The sequence below is a fragment of the Melospiza georgiana genome, chromosome 8, assembly GCF_028018845.1.
Source record: "Melospiza georgiana isolate bMelGeo1 chromosome 8, bMelGeo1.pri, whole genome shotgun sequence".
NCBI lineage: Eukaryota > Metazoa > Chordata > Aves > Passeriformes > Passerellidae > Melospiza > Melospiza georgiana.
The window spans coordinates 19808200-19825724 of record NC_080437.1 but is presented as its reverse complement, the minus strand read 5'-3'; the positions used below and the strand labels follow the sequence as shown (position 1 = coordinate 19825724).

Sequence of the window (17525 nt, the reverse complement as noted above, 5' to 3'; positions counted from 1 at the left end):
TATCATAAAACACCCTCGAGCCCCGTAGCCACAAGTTCACATGGCTTCATTGTACACAGGGATTTTAAAGAACAGACTCAGACCCTCCTACTCTGGCTCAGCATTTTTTTAGGGATGTGTTACATCTGAAACTCAAATAATGTATTTATTATTTCAAGGTGTATACTCACTGAACTGTTTTCACTATTTGCAGATTACACATATGTTATTATAGGAGTTACTCTGGGAGCAGTTCTAGCAATCGGTTTTCTGGTAGTAATAATGTGCATGATCAAAGCCAAAATGATTGACAGTGGCTTTGGAGGTAAGAAAAAAAATGCTCCTGATCCCTTTTCCATAGATCTTGCTCTCCTCATCTTCTGATACAGCAGATCTGAGCTTCAGTGTTAGCAATTGTGTATTTACAACAGCTCTGCCATTCCTGTGAAGAACTATTTTAAAAGTGTCTGAATTGCTGGACTGCCTAGAAGTGCAGACTTACATTTCACTATAACCAAGTCTATTCTTTAGCCTCAAAGTTGTTTCTCATGATACCCTGGGGATATGCACAACCTAACTCAAACCAGACAAAGTATTAGCTAAGACACAGGTCTGAGAAAATTGTCATGAGATATTCCAGCTGGAAGAAACAAGAAGGGCTTTAGGAAAGTTGCATGACACAACTAATATGAAAGAGTTTTGCCTCAGAAAGGATGGCTGGATCTTTACCAGCTGTAACTATGTACTCCTGGTTGCCTCCTCACAAATTCTGTGGAGGCCTATCACCACTCTGTTGTTGTTTCTCAACTAACCACATTTTCCTCTTCTCACTTTAGAGTCAGATGGCAAAATGGATAGAAGGTAAGAGTCACTGTGTTTTCTGTTATGCACAACTTCTAATTTCTCTCTCTCATTATGCATGGTGCTTCCCCACATTGGAATGACTGCATATAACACACATGATAAGCCTCTAGAGGGCTAGGATATCTAGTGAGTCTGCATGGAAAAAGGAATTGTCTTCTAACAGCTTCTCAACATTTCAGAAATACACAAGAAAACCCAGCAGACATTCTTTTAAAAATGAAAATCCTTCAAACGTTTGTGATGAATCTTCTTTTTTTTGTTTGTTTGTACCATGAGTAATAACAGCAAACTCTGGGTGAATGGCTTCTTCTAAGGTTACTCTGTCTGCACCTCAGTTCTGGAAACTCCCCCACACTTACAAGTCAGGGTCAAGCAATGATCATTCCTGCTGGGACGGATGCCTCTTTGCCCTTCACCTTCCTCCCCCTTACCCAGAGACAGTGAGGCCATTTTAGGGTTTGAGCACCTGACCAGCTCCCCAGCAGCAGAGCAGTGCCAGTCTTCTCAGGCAATGGCCACTCTGCATCTCCCCCAAGGACAGGCAGTGGGGAAGGGGTGTACAGGAGCAGAGGCTGTGGACTGCCAGCTCTGGTGGCTCATGGTAACCTACACATGTGGACACTTTTGTGTGTCCCTCTGAGACATTTTATAAGTAACTAAAACCCCCCAAACATCAATTCATGAGCATTCTCATCAAGGGAAGACAACAGCTGCACTCTGTGATTTCAGAAATGGCTTTTGGCCTCTCTCAGAGAGCTGGATAGAAGAATGTGCCCACCACAGCCATTCCTCATAAAGAGAGCACAGCATATGTGAATACTGAATTAAACACCAAAGCAAGGACACCCTTTGCAGCAGCAGCTTCAATGTTTTGAGTGCCTGACAGAGAAGGGCCCAGTCCAGCAGCACGTGTTATTTTCCCAGGGAGACACTCCTTCAGTGTAACTGGCACAAAATGTCTCCTTTTCTAATAACACACCATTCTCTGACAAGACTCTGGCAATTTCTGTGCATTAACCTGAAAGAGATTAGGGCTATGATAAGGTCAGATTAACAAACATAGAATACCTGGTAAACTTTATGATGCTTTCAGGACAGTGTAGACAGAGCAGTGAATGGGAAAGTCATGAGGAAGAGCTAAGCCAGAACAGAGACGCCAGAGACCAGAGTCAAGAGAAAAGAGAATAAAGGGATGAGAGGGACAAAGACAAGAAACACAGAAGGCAGTGGTAGATTTATTGCCTGGGTGAAATGCAGACAGGATGATCTATGAACTGTTCCACACTGGACTTCTCTAGCTCTCTTTGCTGTTTATTATGTGCCATATTTTCCTTCAGAGACAGTCTGAACATTTATTACATCATCCTCTGATCTTTCTAGGGGAAGTGGCTGACTTTGTGGTGGCAGCAAAATTTAACATCTTTAATGGTGACCTTACACTGACCTCTTTGATGTTTCCTTATCCCAGTCTACAGGCATTTGCTAAAAGGTAGAGTGAAATTTCCAGTTTCCTGACAAAATTCTGGTCTTAAGGCTGGAAGTGTGACACAATACAAAAACATTTTGCCTTAGAGCCACTGACACTGACCAGTGACAGAAAGTAATTCCACAATATTTTGGGGCAAAACTATTTATGTTAAAGATGGCACTTTTATGGCTAAGTAGAAAAAAACTTAGATATCCACTAGCACTGCTTAATCAGTGCACTTCTCAATTCTGCTGTGCTAATCAGTAATTTACTAATAAATCTTTGTTCTCATTCACTTCAGGGCATCTATATATTACTCTCTGGTAGGTCACTAAGGGATTCTATGATGTTGGTAATAATCTGTGGAAACAGAATAGCCTTCTATTGGTTTTGAGGAAACCTCTGGCAGTAAAAACACTACAGAGCTATATAAACATTTAAAAATGCCCCTAATAAACTAATACTTAGTAGTATTCATTTAGGTCACCAGAGACACGTATGATAATTAGGTCTAAGTTGGTTTTACTTACTTGCTTCAGTTCCCTAGGGAATTCTAATTAATGGAATTTTTAGACCAGTGGCTAGTCCTAGAAAATGCTCTGATAAAGTGAAGTCTATTATCTGAAATCACCTGATTTATTCCAACCAACCACATAGCCATCCTGAATCCCTCAGGGAAAGGCAACCTGGAACCTGCTCAGTGCTAAGAGACACCATCTCTTTAGGCCTGGAGAGCAGAATTGGCAAATCTGCAAACAGCTTCATTTTCTGCTAGACCAGGGATGATTATTAATGCTTGTTCAGGGAAAAAAAAAATACTTAATCCAACTGATAGAACACTCAACCAAATTCACCTTCAGCCAAATTTTGTTTTAAATTTTGCATCATTATTCCTAAAAATGCCACCAGCCACTCAGTATTTCCCTAGCTGGGGAATTCTCTGAGTGGGCATCACCCAGCCCTGCACTGGAGTCGCTCAGCCTCACACCAGCTGAAGGTCTTGATGCAGATAATCATCCCCCATGTCAGAACTCCAATTAGCTGGTACTGAACCCAACTGACCCCTTCCAAGGACAGATTTTCACTAAAATCAGGAAGTATTCGAATGCATCCCCCTTGATAATTTCCAAAATACTTAAAACACAAGTGTTTCGATCCCCACATGCCACTGACAGCTCACTGTGAAATAATTAACAGAATTTACCACTTTATTTCGTCAGGTACATAGCATTAAGATTTAAACAATCAATTCACAATGGGTTGCCCTTAAACTCAATGGGATATTTACTAACACTTGAGAAGAAAAAGGCTTGAGGCAAGATTCTGTCAGCCAACAAAACAGCAATTTATATGTCAACTGACAATTATTTAACATCCTCTTTTTTAATTAATAGCTCATGTCAGTATCAAATGCCATCTTGGTGTAAGCTTGGTAAATTATAATGCCTAAAAATTTCATGCAAGTTTAATGTATTCATAAAAATGTCTGGGCACATTTAATGCTGGCAATATTTTGAGTTAACTACAGTGCATGTCAGCCAGATTTATTTTGACAGGAGACAAAGAAAGAGACATACAGAGACAAGGAGAAGGGTGGAGAGACAGAGAATGTTTACTAAAAAGGAAAAGGTACATATTTTAAACCTGTCACAAATGAATCTGTTGTCAACACATCTTGGCAACAGCACACACAAAATTCCCCATGCCATTCACTGGGTTTTACCGGACTCCATGTAATCATTCAGTAGAAAATCAGGTTCTAAATGCAGTACACAAGTTCTTCTGATGTTTTATGGAAGAGGAGGAGTTTGCCAAGCGTATTGGTGATTTTCTTTTCCTATCCAAAGCCTCATCTAAATATTGTCTTATATTTTCCCTCCTGACTGCTAAAGGACCAACTTCTCTCTCCTTTGCTAGACTGTGCTTGAGAAACACAGGATACTTTTGAGAACTGTAGTATTCTTTAGGTGAATGGAGCAGGCCTTGGAATGTAATTCTACTTTGAAAGCCTTTAATATGTTCTAAAATTCACTACAAACAGTGCCAGACATTGCATAGGAGGTGAAATCGCCCACTTTGCAAATATAAACATCACAGGTGGATGGCATGGAAAAGACAAGGTTTGGGCAATCGTGTGAAGGTTTCAATGTTGAGAGACTTTGGCCTTGTCTAAGAGTGTCACTGGAAGGGTGGTGCACAAGGAAGAAGGGTCAATATGGGAGCACAGGTTTCCCAGGATGCTGGGCACTGAAATGCATTGCAGCCCTCAGATACTGTGCCAGCTATTCACAGGTAACACTGTGAGTTCAGACCACAGCCTGGCAGCAAGTTCCCTGCATCTATCCTTACTCTCCTAAAACAAGCCCAGAATATTTTAAACTATGCAATCAGTTTGACCTTCTTGGATCTGCAGCAGACCAATCATAGATTCAGTCAGTAGATTCAGCAGAATCCTTGACACCTCTGTGTGAATGGATTCTCTTAACATCCCTCAGTGATGCCCTAAGCTGTTCTTTCACTTGCCACTCTCAGTTTCCCAAGCAGACCTTCACAAGGTCTTTCATTCTGACAAGGAGGATACTCTACGTACAATTCAATCATCACATCAACAAAGTTTTCAAAAGTTGTCACTGGTTTACATTGAAGGAAAAACAGAGTGAGCAACAACATTTAACTTCTTCAATGATCCAAATAAGCCTTGCAAAATCAGCCACAAATTATTCCTGTGAGGTCTGTTTTGACTACAGAGCCTCTCTTCACAGTGACACTGTGGCCTAAAACCAGCAGTGAAGGTCAGGAGAATGGGAGTGGAAGGCAGCTTGGAGAGCTCCAGTCCTCTCAGGCAGGAGAGCATTTGCACTTCCCTGAGTGGATATCACCTGCACAAGGCGAGTGTGGCCCTGTTGATGTATCGAAACAGGCTCAATTCCTTGCCCAGCACTGCAAGGATTAGTGGGTGTTGACAGGCTGAAGGCTGTATTCACTGCTTTAGGCTTCCTAGCATGCATCCTGGGATGGAATTGAGTTTAATGGAAAATATTTAAAGCGTCACAGATGCCAGAATGATGTATGCTATAGCAAATAAATTTAAGGACAAGTAGAGATGATCTAAACAACTCCATGTGTTTGCAAATGTCTAAAAATGGGCAAATAATCGCAGCAGGAATGGCTGTCTCAACTCCTTGTACATATACATTTACATAAACAAAATGCCAATACCCATTCTGTGTTGAGGCAATAATCACCAGTGACTAGAGTAATAAACTGTTTTTTCTTCCTACTCCTGTCCCTGCCCTGTCTAACTGAACTTGCTCTTCTGAACAACCTTGGACAAGTCCCTGGCTCAGGTTACCCTTTCCATAAAATGAAATTAATCTTTTTATCACACACTTCAAAATCAAGGACATTAAGCTTTGCACTATGCTGGGGACAGCAGGCTTTAAAAAGCAGCAGTAAGACACTCTGTAGGCTCTCAGCTCCCTTAGCACGATTCCTGAATTGAGGGAATACAAACACAAACAGCCCCTGAAAGACTATATATATATATATATATATATACACACTACACATATATGTATGGCAGAAACTTCTGGGGTGAGATTAATTCATTAAACCCATTTCAATGATACAGCATACCTCACTGATGCCAGCTATGAGCCTGATGGGCAGAGCCACACTTCTGGCTATTTTTTGCTGCTCTGGCCACCCTCCACATTCCCTGGGAGGGCACCTGGCCCAGGGTGTCTGCTCTCCTCTTGGATCTGGGGACTGCCTTTGTGGTTGACCTTTCCACAGCTGCCTAACAGGGAAGAATCCTTACTCCTTCCTACCCCTCTGCACAACTGTTTGAGGCTGGTCTTGAACAGCTCTAAATAATTTGATTGTGAGAGTTGGTGCCAAACCTGCTGAGTCAGGAGAATGCTTTCCTGGTAATATTCAGACACCTGTCAGAGGCAATTCCTTCCACAGCCGTCGTGGTTGAGGCTGGCAAACTTGCTGGTGCAAATGATTCCAGCACTGAACGAGTAATTCTACCCTTCACTAGAGCTGCTGCAAGTCTGGATACAAAAAAAAAAAAAAAAAAAAAAAAAAGGTGAAATGTTTCTGGAAGAGCACCCTCTTCACCCCTGTCAGCAGGCACCCAGGGTAACTCAAATATTGGATGCCACTGAGCAAAGAGCCTCCTGCTCCCTGGCAGCACCAGTCTGCCAAACAAACTGAGCAGCTTTGTGTTGCCTAGGGCTTGTCAGAGAAGTGACAACATGGGATTAGCTGGGAATGAAAGCTGCTATGATAGCCAAAGGACAGCTTAAAACCAACACAAACCAAGGCCTCTTGACGCAAGAGACAAGAGTGCCAGGTGTTAGTCAGACAGGAGCAGCATCGAATTAGAGCTCCTGCATATTCCAGCTCACAGCTTTTTGTGTATCACATTTAACTTCTGCACACAAGTTCACACTAGACTTATGAAAAAAGAATCACTGATTTCAGATCCTTGTGGCGTCGTGAGATTTAGTATAATCAAGTCGAGGGCTGCAAGACAAGATCGTGTTCCCAGGCACTGACACTAGATGGAGCAAAACTGAATAAAAGATTTAGAGCAGTGACGGAAAAAAATAAAAAAGTTCCCGCATTTCTGCAACCCTCATGTGCTACTCATTTGAATTCTCACCTTTGATTATGGCTCTGAAAGTCACAATTAATAGCTCACTGTTTACACTTTGCAGGTCAAACACGGGATCAAGCCAAAACAGGTATGTGCTGGGGAAGGGGGCGGCACGGGGAGGTGGAGAGGCAGTACCGGGCAGACCCAAACCAGCAGAGGCACATCCACCTAGGCAAAGGTGCACAGCAATAAAGGTTGTGGGGTTACCCTGGGTCACTGACAGCCCAGATGTGCTGGGCCCTCTGCATGGGCTAAGGCAGAAAATTGAGCTGTGCTGTGCCACAGCTCCCCAGTGCTCACCTGGAGCTCCCTGGCACAGGCACACTGCAAGGCTGGCTGCCCTGTGCAGCTGCCCCACAGCAGCAGGCACTCCAGGTAATAAAATCCTGGGAAAATGCAGCAGGAGTTTATTTATGCAGCAGGAAAATGCAAAAGGACCCAGGAGCTGTTGCTCAGCCTCTCCCCACCCTGTGAAAAGGCAATAGAGGGAAGCACTCCAAGTGACAATAGTCCAGTGCCTGCAATTCAGGGAGCCTTGGGATGCTACCCAAAAGTGCATGGCTTGCTGATAGTGGATTCCTGCTTGGCAGTGACAAGGGCACCTGGAAGTCACCACAACAGCCACAAGCATGAATTTGTTCTGTTAATTCACTTAGGAAAAACAGATGCCTCCAAAGGTACAAAGGAACATCTACCAAAAGAAAAGTTAACTGAAAGGAACTTCATCAATGTAACTACAGCATCTCCATTAATAATTTTCTAGAATTCCTGTGGTTTTTATCTGAGTATCTCCCAGCTCAGCTTTTACAATGATGTTTTACCTGGCATAATCCAGGTAAAACCAAAGCCAGAGAGTTATTGTTAACCTGCAATTTTTCTTTCTTTTCAGAGATGACAGCAATACAATAAGAAACCAAAGTACAAGAGATCAATAACCCTTTTGCAATCAACAGTTACCTGGTCTGAGGATCAATAAGAGTCTCTTGTGCACAGGCAGGAATCCCACCAATACCAATCCTTTTCTTTGTTCTTTAGTTGAAAGGCTGATTGATTGTTTACAGGAAGAGCTTATAGTGCAGCTAACTTCAATCACCTGCACCCAAAAGGCCTGCAATCCCCCTCAGCATGTCTATGCAGGAGATGTGTGAGGAAAATAAAATACATGAGCTCTGTTCACTAATAGATCCTCTCTATTCTGTGATAAGTACATGATTGATTTATAAAGTCAGTGAAATACCAGATAATCAGAAAAGTGGCGATATAATTCAGCAGCAGAATTCATGGTCACACCCATATTTCAAGATAAGTAACTTGATAACTTGAAAAATCATTCATTTGAGGTTAGAACAAAATAAGGCGTCTCATTTATTTCAGGAAATACATTTTTTGTGTTAGTAAGAAAACATTTCAATCGTTTAAAGTTTTATTTTTTTATATCTAGAACTGAGGTCTTTTGTAGGTGTTAGTGATGATTTCAACCATTTAAAATTAATTATGACCATTTAAAATTAAAAATTCCTTTTTGAAATAATGTTTTTCATGTTTTGTTGACACTTCATGTCAACACTGTACAAACAAGCTAATCTGTTATTTCCATAATTTCCCTATCCCTATTTTTTTAGCATAAACCAATGCACTAAGTTCAATCAGAATTTGTGAATAATTTCAGTTTCCCAGCACCTTCTTTCTTGTTCTAGCCTTATATGTTCTGGTGGGCTTGATTACATCAAAATTTCTTTGCCTGGCTCCAATTTCAAGCTTCTTACAGTGGGAGTGATAAGAAGAAAAATTAGAGCTTTGTTTCAGAACAACGAGAGTAGTTTAAATAATTTACAATAATTTAAAATCACTTAAGCTCAAGTGATTCTGTAAACACTTCCCAACTTTTAACAATGCTTTGAGTCAGTGGCTCTGGTCTCAGTTCAGAAAATTATGCTCTAGATTCTATTCTGTTTAATCCTCTTCTTTCAAGAATCCTGTATATAACATATTGTCATCACAAGGTGCAAGAAAACAGGGAGATTTTTGTATTTGTCAGCTGTGGGAGCTTTGGGAACTCTTGGCCAGCATCCCCTGCTATTCCTACAGCTTCTCTCAGGAAACCCAGCAGAATTTCAAGGCTTGGGGGCCTCAGGTACATGGCATGCCCAACTTAATTAAGTAATATCCCAATATTTCACAGGCAGAGCTTTATGTTGTAGCATTACAGGATGACTCCAAACAGGATGTTACATTATTTTATTGCAATTTACCATTATCCAGAACCAAAGACCACAACCTGTAAAGTTTTAACTATTTAGCTCAAGCCAATGTCTATAGACATATGGGTTTTTAAAATCTCTCACCTTACATACATTCTTAAGGTTCACTTTTGTACCTGTTTCTGCTCTCCGTGTGGCAGATCATAATAAAAATAATAAATAAATTCTTTCCAGCTCTCCACTAATATAAGAGATTTAATCCAATTTGAAAAACCAACCAACCAAAAAAAAAGCAATTGTATGACTGAAGTCCAGCCGAGAAATTCTGTGTGTTATTAAGAAACATCCCTCAGAAAAATCATGGAGACCAGGGCCTCCTATCCAGTAACCAAATTTCAGATCAGGCAGAGCTGATGTGCTGGGTCAGGGATTTAGAGGAAACATGCTGTTAGAGCATAAGGGCAGCTATAACAGAATTTTGTTTCTATAAAGAATAAGTTACTGTACTACTTGTAACCAACTGAAGGGATTTCAGTATGGGCATTTTTTGGCTTTCACAAAGCAGGTGATTTGTTAAATGTACAAAGAAAACTGGATAGTAATTTTTCCACGCATTTTGAACAACAAAATGTAAAATTTAGTTTGAGAGAAGAATGATATATTGGAATACTTTCCCTGATTTCCTAGGTGTCTGTCACCCATTTCAGTAACACTGCAGTTCATTAGCAGCATTTGCTTACAGATAAACTAAAGCAGTAATGTGATACTTGTAAGTAATTTTGTGTACATGTGTAAGTGAATAAAGCATCTTGTAAGGTATCTGTTAATTGATTTGCTTCCTGTAGTATCATTTTAATTAAGACTTGGAACAGAAGAGAGAGCATGTGGTCAGGGAGGAAAGCTATCACCTTCCCTTATTTGTGTGAACAAATGTTTCAGTACTCATGATTTCAGTACACTATGGAAAATAAAGATGAAAATAAAAAAGAAATGCTAAGTTACAAGCAGTAGAGTTGTGAAAGGCCTCCAGAAAGGCCTGGAGAATTAAGGTCGATAATCTTGATCAGGCAAATGTTCTGGGGTGGTAAATAGATAATGATTTCTCAAAACCTTTTGCTGTGTGCCTTGGCTCCCTGGGAATGGGAGAAGGATGAGCAGTACTGAGACAGGCCAGCTGGGCACAAGGGACCCTCAGAGCTGCTGCTTCTGCTGTCACTGAGAGCTTTGGGCACCCTTACATGGTGCTGCAGTCTTCTGCCACCCCAGGGAGTTGCTGTTTTGGCCATTCCTACAAGCAGCTTTACCAGCACCACTTGGAGCATCAGCAGCTCCTAAATTCAGGCCAAACTGCACAGCAGTGCTTGGAAATAATCACTGAAGGAAAACTAAATGAAAGAGGAACATCTGGGAGGCATTCAGTCACAAGACTGAACAAAATACACTGTGAGCCCCACGAATTCTTGGTCAAGGATTGAGCCCTGGCAGTCAACATCCAGCACCCATCTGCACTCACCAGTTTGCCTGTCCAGCACAGGTTGTGCCTGTCCATGCTCAGCACCCCCTGCTCTCCCTGAGCTCATGGGCATTCCCTGAATGGTAACAGTGGGAAGCTCTTTGCAGCCAGGGCTTGGACACACACCCCAGCATGCCATGCTGGACCTCAGCCCCTTCTCAGCAGATGCCCAGCAACAAAATGATGCTGGTGAATGGAGTTATTCAGAGGAGCAGACAGTTGTAGGCACAAGAAGTGAGCTAAGAGGTGCAGGCACAGCATGCATTTCTAAAGAGATAACGACACAGCTTTGGCTTTAATTACAATGCAAGAGCACAGCAACAGTGAGATCATTCAAGTCAATTCCTTCTGTCAGCTGCATCAGTGCAAATCAAAACTAACTGCAGGAGTCACACAGCTTGGTGCAGCCCTTATTCACATGATAATAAGTCAGGTAAAAATCCACTGGACTCAGTACAGCTGCATGGGTAATAAAAAGGTGCTTGTGGGTGGAGTCCTGGAAATCAGGCCCCAGTGATATAAATCCACTCTAAAAGGTATGAGGAAGAGGAGACTCTGATTCAGCTCCTCCCAAAGAAGAAGGATGACAAATATCAATGGTCAAAACATTTGCAATATGAATTTTTTTTTGGCTTCTCTCATGCCTATAAATGAAAACTCAGATAATTTTAGTCAGGAATATTTTTTCTGTTTCTCACAACTGCACTTAATCAAATAAAAAAGATTATTAAAATTCTTTGACTCACCAAGAAAATATGGGAAAACACAAGCAAAGAAAGTACCTAACTAGCAGACCTGATAAAGAAAGGATGTTTATACTATACAAATAGGACCTATAGAGGCTTCAAACTTCTGAAAATTGCTCTCATTACACACTTGGAATATTACAATAGTCAGCCTAGGTCTGACAGAGGTCCATCTTCTCTGATAGCCTCTTTGCCCCAGCAAACATCTAGATGAAGCCTAAGAGCATTGCAAGCATGTGCCAATGATCTCCTAAAAGACCCTAATATCCTACAGCAGACTTCTGCTCAGTGTCACTGATCCACAAGTGTTGAATTTATTGTTTTCTGGTGTATTTTTCTTCCATTGTCAGAAGTGGTTAATTCCATAGACACTATATAGTTACACATAAAAAAAAATCACAAAGGTCTTTGTCCTCCCTATCAGTACCTCAGTGATTTTGTGCAAATTTTCATGCTAACACATCATGAAAGCAATTCACATAGTCCTAAGAAGGCATGTTGACTCTTAACCAAGAGGAGAAATGAGATATGGAGCAGCCCAAGTGCTGCAGCAAAGGCCAGTGCAGGATCAGCAGAGCAAAGAACACAGAAAAAGTTTTCCAAGTTCAACATGGTGAGCCACCTAGTATACCATCATTCTTCTCTACTACTGCCTCCAACAAAAATGCTGCTTTTGGAATGGTTAGGTGTTAAGTATTTCACCCTATTGAATATATATGGTTTCAATTCTCATATTTCTGGCTTTAATTCCTAGACAAACCTTGTGCTTTCACTGACAGCTGCAGCAAAGGGAGCCTCAGCAAAGTCAGTGACATTACACTGGGCTTGAACACTATGTGAGCTAATAACAAGCCCAAATGCATTGTAAGCAAAGTGGCACACTGCCCACATTCTGTCTTCTGCATTCAGACAAAGTATGTCCCATGTTTCCTGCCCCACGCCCCCTCTCTCCATGCCATGATCCACAGGCTGCTTGCAGGATGCAAGGGGGATCATTTGCACCCCTCACACCACTGCTGGTGGGGATCTGTCCTGATGCAGACAACCCACAAGCCTTTCCTTTACAGATCAGATCCCATCCAGCACTATCAGAAATCTTCCTCAGCCAATGGGCAATTAAAATAATTACCTTTAATCCTATTCTTCAATTACTCCACAGTACTGAGGGAGGACTTGGAGGGCTGGGACTAGATGCAAGCATATTCTGTTGTGATTAAAACTGACTGAAATGCTCCAATGAATATAAACCACTGACTATTCACCTGTTTTGGGAACCACCCCTGTATGTTATAAGTTGCTTCATGTTTAAACTCATTCCAGTGACACCAGGGAAGCAAGAGAGCTGTGCTGAGTGCCCAGGGGCTCCCGAAGGGATGCCTGCAAAGGAGCTGCTACCTTGAAATGCAGGCAAAACACAAAGTGGCTACTCAGAAGAAAAGGCCACTGTGTGCTCCTGCCTGCCAAAGGGATGCAGTGTCCAAAGTAGAGCTGGAATGGCTCTCAGGGGGTCCTGGTGTGAGGAGATGAGTGGATGTGTGTGGTATGGGACTGTGGACAGTGGTAGGTTCACAGGGACTTGGCTGGGGATGCCTGGGAAATTGTTTTTTCTTATAAGCAAACTGATGATATAAAGGACAACTAAATATGAGAGAGAACCAACTGATGTTGGGAAGGGGTAAAAAAGTGATTGCAGAGGAAAAGGTAGAATATGTGAACTTATACTTGCATCAAATCACTGTTTTAGCAGTCAGAACAACGGGAAAAGCAGAGTGGTGCCAACAGTCATTTAATTTGGGAATTTTGCACTATCTGATACTCTGCTTGAGACACTAAGCCTTCAAGCCATGTGGCTGTGGTAACACCCACTATAATTTTAAATATACCTTACTTTTGAGCACATTAATAGATATTGCAGATCTAATTCATAACATTTTCCAAATAATGTTAATGAGACAATAACTCAAATCTAGTTCCTATTACAGCATGATCTACATGTACAAGATAGTGCAAATGGAAGATTATTCTAAAACCCATGTGATGTAATATTAACATAACCAATAAACTTTTGATTCAGATCCAACACCTGCCAGGCTTTTCAAACAGGATGACAAAGCTGTGACAGGAACTTCTGTGTGAGTCATAAATGCCCTCCTACCATGACTAAAGGAAAATTAAAAATACATCTCATGTTGTTGATTATTCAGTAGAAACCATTCATTGACCCCTAAAAGCAGGTAGTTTTTCAGGCGTCCTTCTTGGGGAGGTGATGTTATTGATCAGAATTGGGCTGAGGGCTTGAGCATATCAGGGAAAGGAGCAAAGGGTGGCAGTGAGAGCAGCAAGGCTCATCTCCAGCAGCAGCAGCAGCAAAGAGACCATACAAGGGTCAGTGTGAATCCAGAGGTGGCACCTAGACCCAAACCAAATAAGAGCTGCTAGTTCTCTGCTCCCAAGCCTTCCTACTATTATCTATTATCTTCTCCTGCATAATTTGTCATAATCTCTGACTGGTAAGGCCAATTAATCATGCTTCAGAAAAAATGAGATTTCTCACAAGGAGAGTATCTGTCTCTGACAAACAAGAGATAATTGAATTAGCTTCCTTTTCTAAACATTTAGTAACTGGTTTTGGTAAATTAGTCCTTTTCATAATTTAGCTATAATTTAGGAAGATTTAATATGTCATTAGGCACACCAAATTCTGTGTAAATATAACATTATGGCTGAGATTTTAATTGCCCCAGAGTCAGGAACTGTATACATAAATGGCTTGATTCCCACATGGAAGCAGCTGATAGGAAATACATAGAGCTCCGCAGAAATTCTCCTTAAAATCCCTTCTTTTAGTTAAACACATGCTTAAGAACTCTGGAGAATAAAAGGCTTTCTCTGACTTGGGTAAGGACTCCAAGAATTCAGTGTAAAAGACAAATATTCACATATTTATTTGCAGAATTTCTACACACTACAGAAATTTATGGATTAAACTTGGATTTAACCCTCTTCACAGTTCTCGAAGTTCTTGTTTCCCATCCTGCAATTTCCTGGGAAAATCCCAGTATCTAACAGTAGTACCTGAATGTGGCCTGTTTGGTGAGAATTTCCTCTGTTTCATTCTGGAAACAGGCCTTTTAGTCCTTTTGGACATTGCCAATTGATACTAATGTAATGGCATTAAAGAAGTCGATGCAGCTACACACTGAGAGTAAAAATCAGCATCTTTTGTGCTGGGGGAAAATCAAGAGAAAATCAAAGCAATTGAGTTGTATGGATGTTAAAAGGCCTAAGTGGAGAAGCAGATTTCAAAGCAATGTTAATTGCTCTGCCCCAGCAGGGTCAGCCAGACTTTGCCTGGGCTGAAAGTGAAGAGTCAGGTAAAGCAGACGGATCCCCACGCACTGCTGGCTGCAGCCCGGCCATGCTCGGATCCAGAGCTTCCTGACTGCTCCCTGGAACAGCTGAACTCAGGGTATTTCCCAGCATACTGAGTAGTAACCTGCCCATGGCAGACCCTTTCAGAGCTTGTGTTTGACTGTATGGATCGACCAAAAAGTGCTATGATTTGGAGAATCTCTTCTTTCAGAGAATTTTGGAGCTCAGGCCAAGGCAGCCTCCTGCCACCATTTGAACAGATTTGCCAATTTCTATCAGAAGTTTATAAAAGAGCAGAAGCCTTTCAAACTTTTACATTCCAGCATTCTTCATGAAGGCAAGCAGCTGAAAAAGAGGACTCAAAATGCTGTTTTCAAGCTTTTTCCCAGACTGGGGCCTTCTCTAGATCTCTCCTTGCAGGTTACCTGATGCCTACTAAGATCCATGGCCTTACTTAACAAACATCAACCAAGCACATAACCAAAAGTGTTGGGAAGCTGACTTCATCAGTTCTTTCTTTCTCTCCCAAGACAAATCTGCTTACACTGGAAACACAATCTCTCAGCAGAAGTAGTAGGAAAATGGCCACAACTTACACCAAGGCACTTCAGCCCATCAGACTGGCACATGCCATTTCTGTGGTAAACCATTGATGAAAACACTAGGGTGGTTATCACAGACCTTTTCCTCACAGCCTTTCTGATTCTCAGCTGGAATGATTGGTACCCATTTAGAGCCAAGTTGACCAAAAAAAGCCTCAAAGCAGCACAATCTGATTCTCTACCTGCCTTGAAAACACTCATCACTGTCATGACAAGGCAGTTTATACCTCTGTCAAAATGCCATATGTTGTAACCACTCTGTCATCACACTTTCATTTAGAGAAAATAAGAATTTTCCTCAATTTTATTTTAGGGTTAAGACACTGCATGACTCATTAGAAGTCATGCTGTTCTCTAGTTTAAAGGCCTAAATTAATATTTGAATATTAAATTGTGTAAAACTGATTATTTCATGTGGTAATAAGAGGCATGATTCTGCACTCAGCTGTACACCAGCAAGGACTGGAGTAACTTGATGGAATTACTGCAGGAAAGAGCAGTACAGACAGAAGGAGACTTCAGCCCATGTATTTTTTAATTTAAAATATTCCTGTATTTAACTACAGTTCCAAACTCAATGCTTATTACTATTAAGGGATTTATTAGGCAAGGATTGCTCTGGACAAAGCCCAGCTGACCTAAGTGGGAATTTTGCCCAAGTAAACTTCCCATTGGAGTATGCAATACTATTAGTATGCTCACAATCATAAGCATTAGCAGAGACCAGACCCACATCTGAAAAGTGTTTCATTAGCTCTCAAAGGTGACATTACCAACAGAGGGGAAGCTTTAAAAACTATTGGGACAGATTCCCTCTGTGCCTTTTTGGCCTGCATGGTGTCCATTAACACTCTGCAAGCAGCTGACATGAATTCACAGCCCTGGGCTGCAGGCTGCATTAAGCTCTTTTAATTTTCCTCCTCTACAATGCCATTGTGGGGCATAAAAGGGAGGGGTGGAAAGGTAAATGTCCTGGGGAAAATGTGCTCACAGCATGTGTGCAGCTGTGCCTTTAAAACTGCTGTATGGGACGTGTAGAAGGAAATGCTCAGTTCGATGGTGCTCCATGCAGAACAATGCTGACACATTCAGATATCACATTTACAGGCTGTCAGGCTCTCAGACTTGGCCTTAGCTCAGGACAAAGTACAGGATCAGGGAGAATCAAACTGTTCTGCAGCAATGAATAGTGGAGAGGGTAAACTCCCTACTAGTGAAAAAAAACCCTCAGAGAAGACATGAACAGTTTCTGCAGTTACAATGAATGCTATCAGAAGGATACTGGGCAGAAAGTCAATTTATTTCTGATAAAAGTTGGTTCTCAGTTGCTTGAAGTTTTATTAGTTTTCAATTAAGACAGCCAAGAGTCTCACAATGAGAATGGATTGCAGAACCTTAAGGAGGACTGCATTCTGTGCAAAAATGGAGCACAACTGTTTTAATGCAGGGGGAATGGAAACTATTAGAGGAGTCTGTAACAGATCTAAGCCTTGAAAGATTAACTTTTTTTTTTTTTTTTCTGGAGTGGGGAGGAAGGGGGTTGGGGGAGCATGGTAGTTGGCTAGTCCTGATAAGAGCAGAGTTCATCACAGGCATGAAGACACCCATGCACAGAGAAGCCAAAGAGAGGATCATGAAAGACCCAGAAATAAATTCTGGCAAAACATCTGGAATCTGACAAGCAAGGAAGTCACCCAGACTTAACTGAAGCTTACAGAGAGCAGGCTGCTCTGATACTGTGGATAACATGAAAATACATTATAAGTAAAGAAATAAAGACAGGACCTGCTCATGGCATTCAGAGTTCAAAACAGTACGTGACTCGGCACACAAGCCAAAACCATGCCCAGAGCTTAAAACTATTTTAGAGCTGTAATTCATGATGAGATGGCAAGGGAGGCCTGGCAAGTTCAACGATGACAACACCAACACTGCTGCTTCTGGAGATGTCTGGAGACCATGGCTACAAAACATGATTTGGCTGCAGCTGTGGGCTGCTCAATAATATTGTGTCCTCCAAGATTTAGTGAAGAAGGAAAATCTTATAGCTGATCTAAACATTCTGAGGCTGGTGAAGACAATGCACTCATTAGAGAAGGAGTGACCAAAACAAC

The 17525-nt window shown here is 41.5% G+C and overlaps 1 long non-coding RNA gene across 1 annotated transcript; it reads left to right on the top strand.

The window, feature by feature from the left end:
* The first annotated feature begins 818 nt into the window (after positions 1-818).
* Positions 819-8086, top strand: LOC131086445 (uncharacterized). The gene is made up of 3 exons (XR_009114753.1): positions 819-840; positions 7039-7065; positions 7867-8086. It is a non-coding gene; the product is annotated as an uncharacterized LOC131086445 (long non-coding RNA).
* Positions 8087-17525: the final 9439 nt, after the last annotated feature.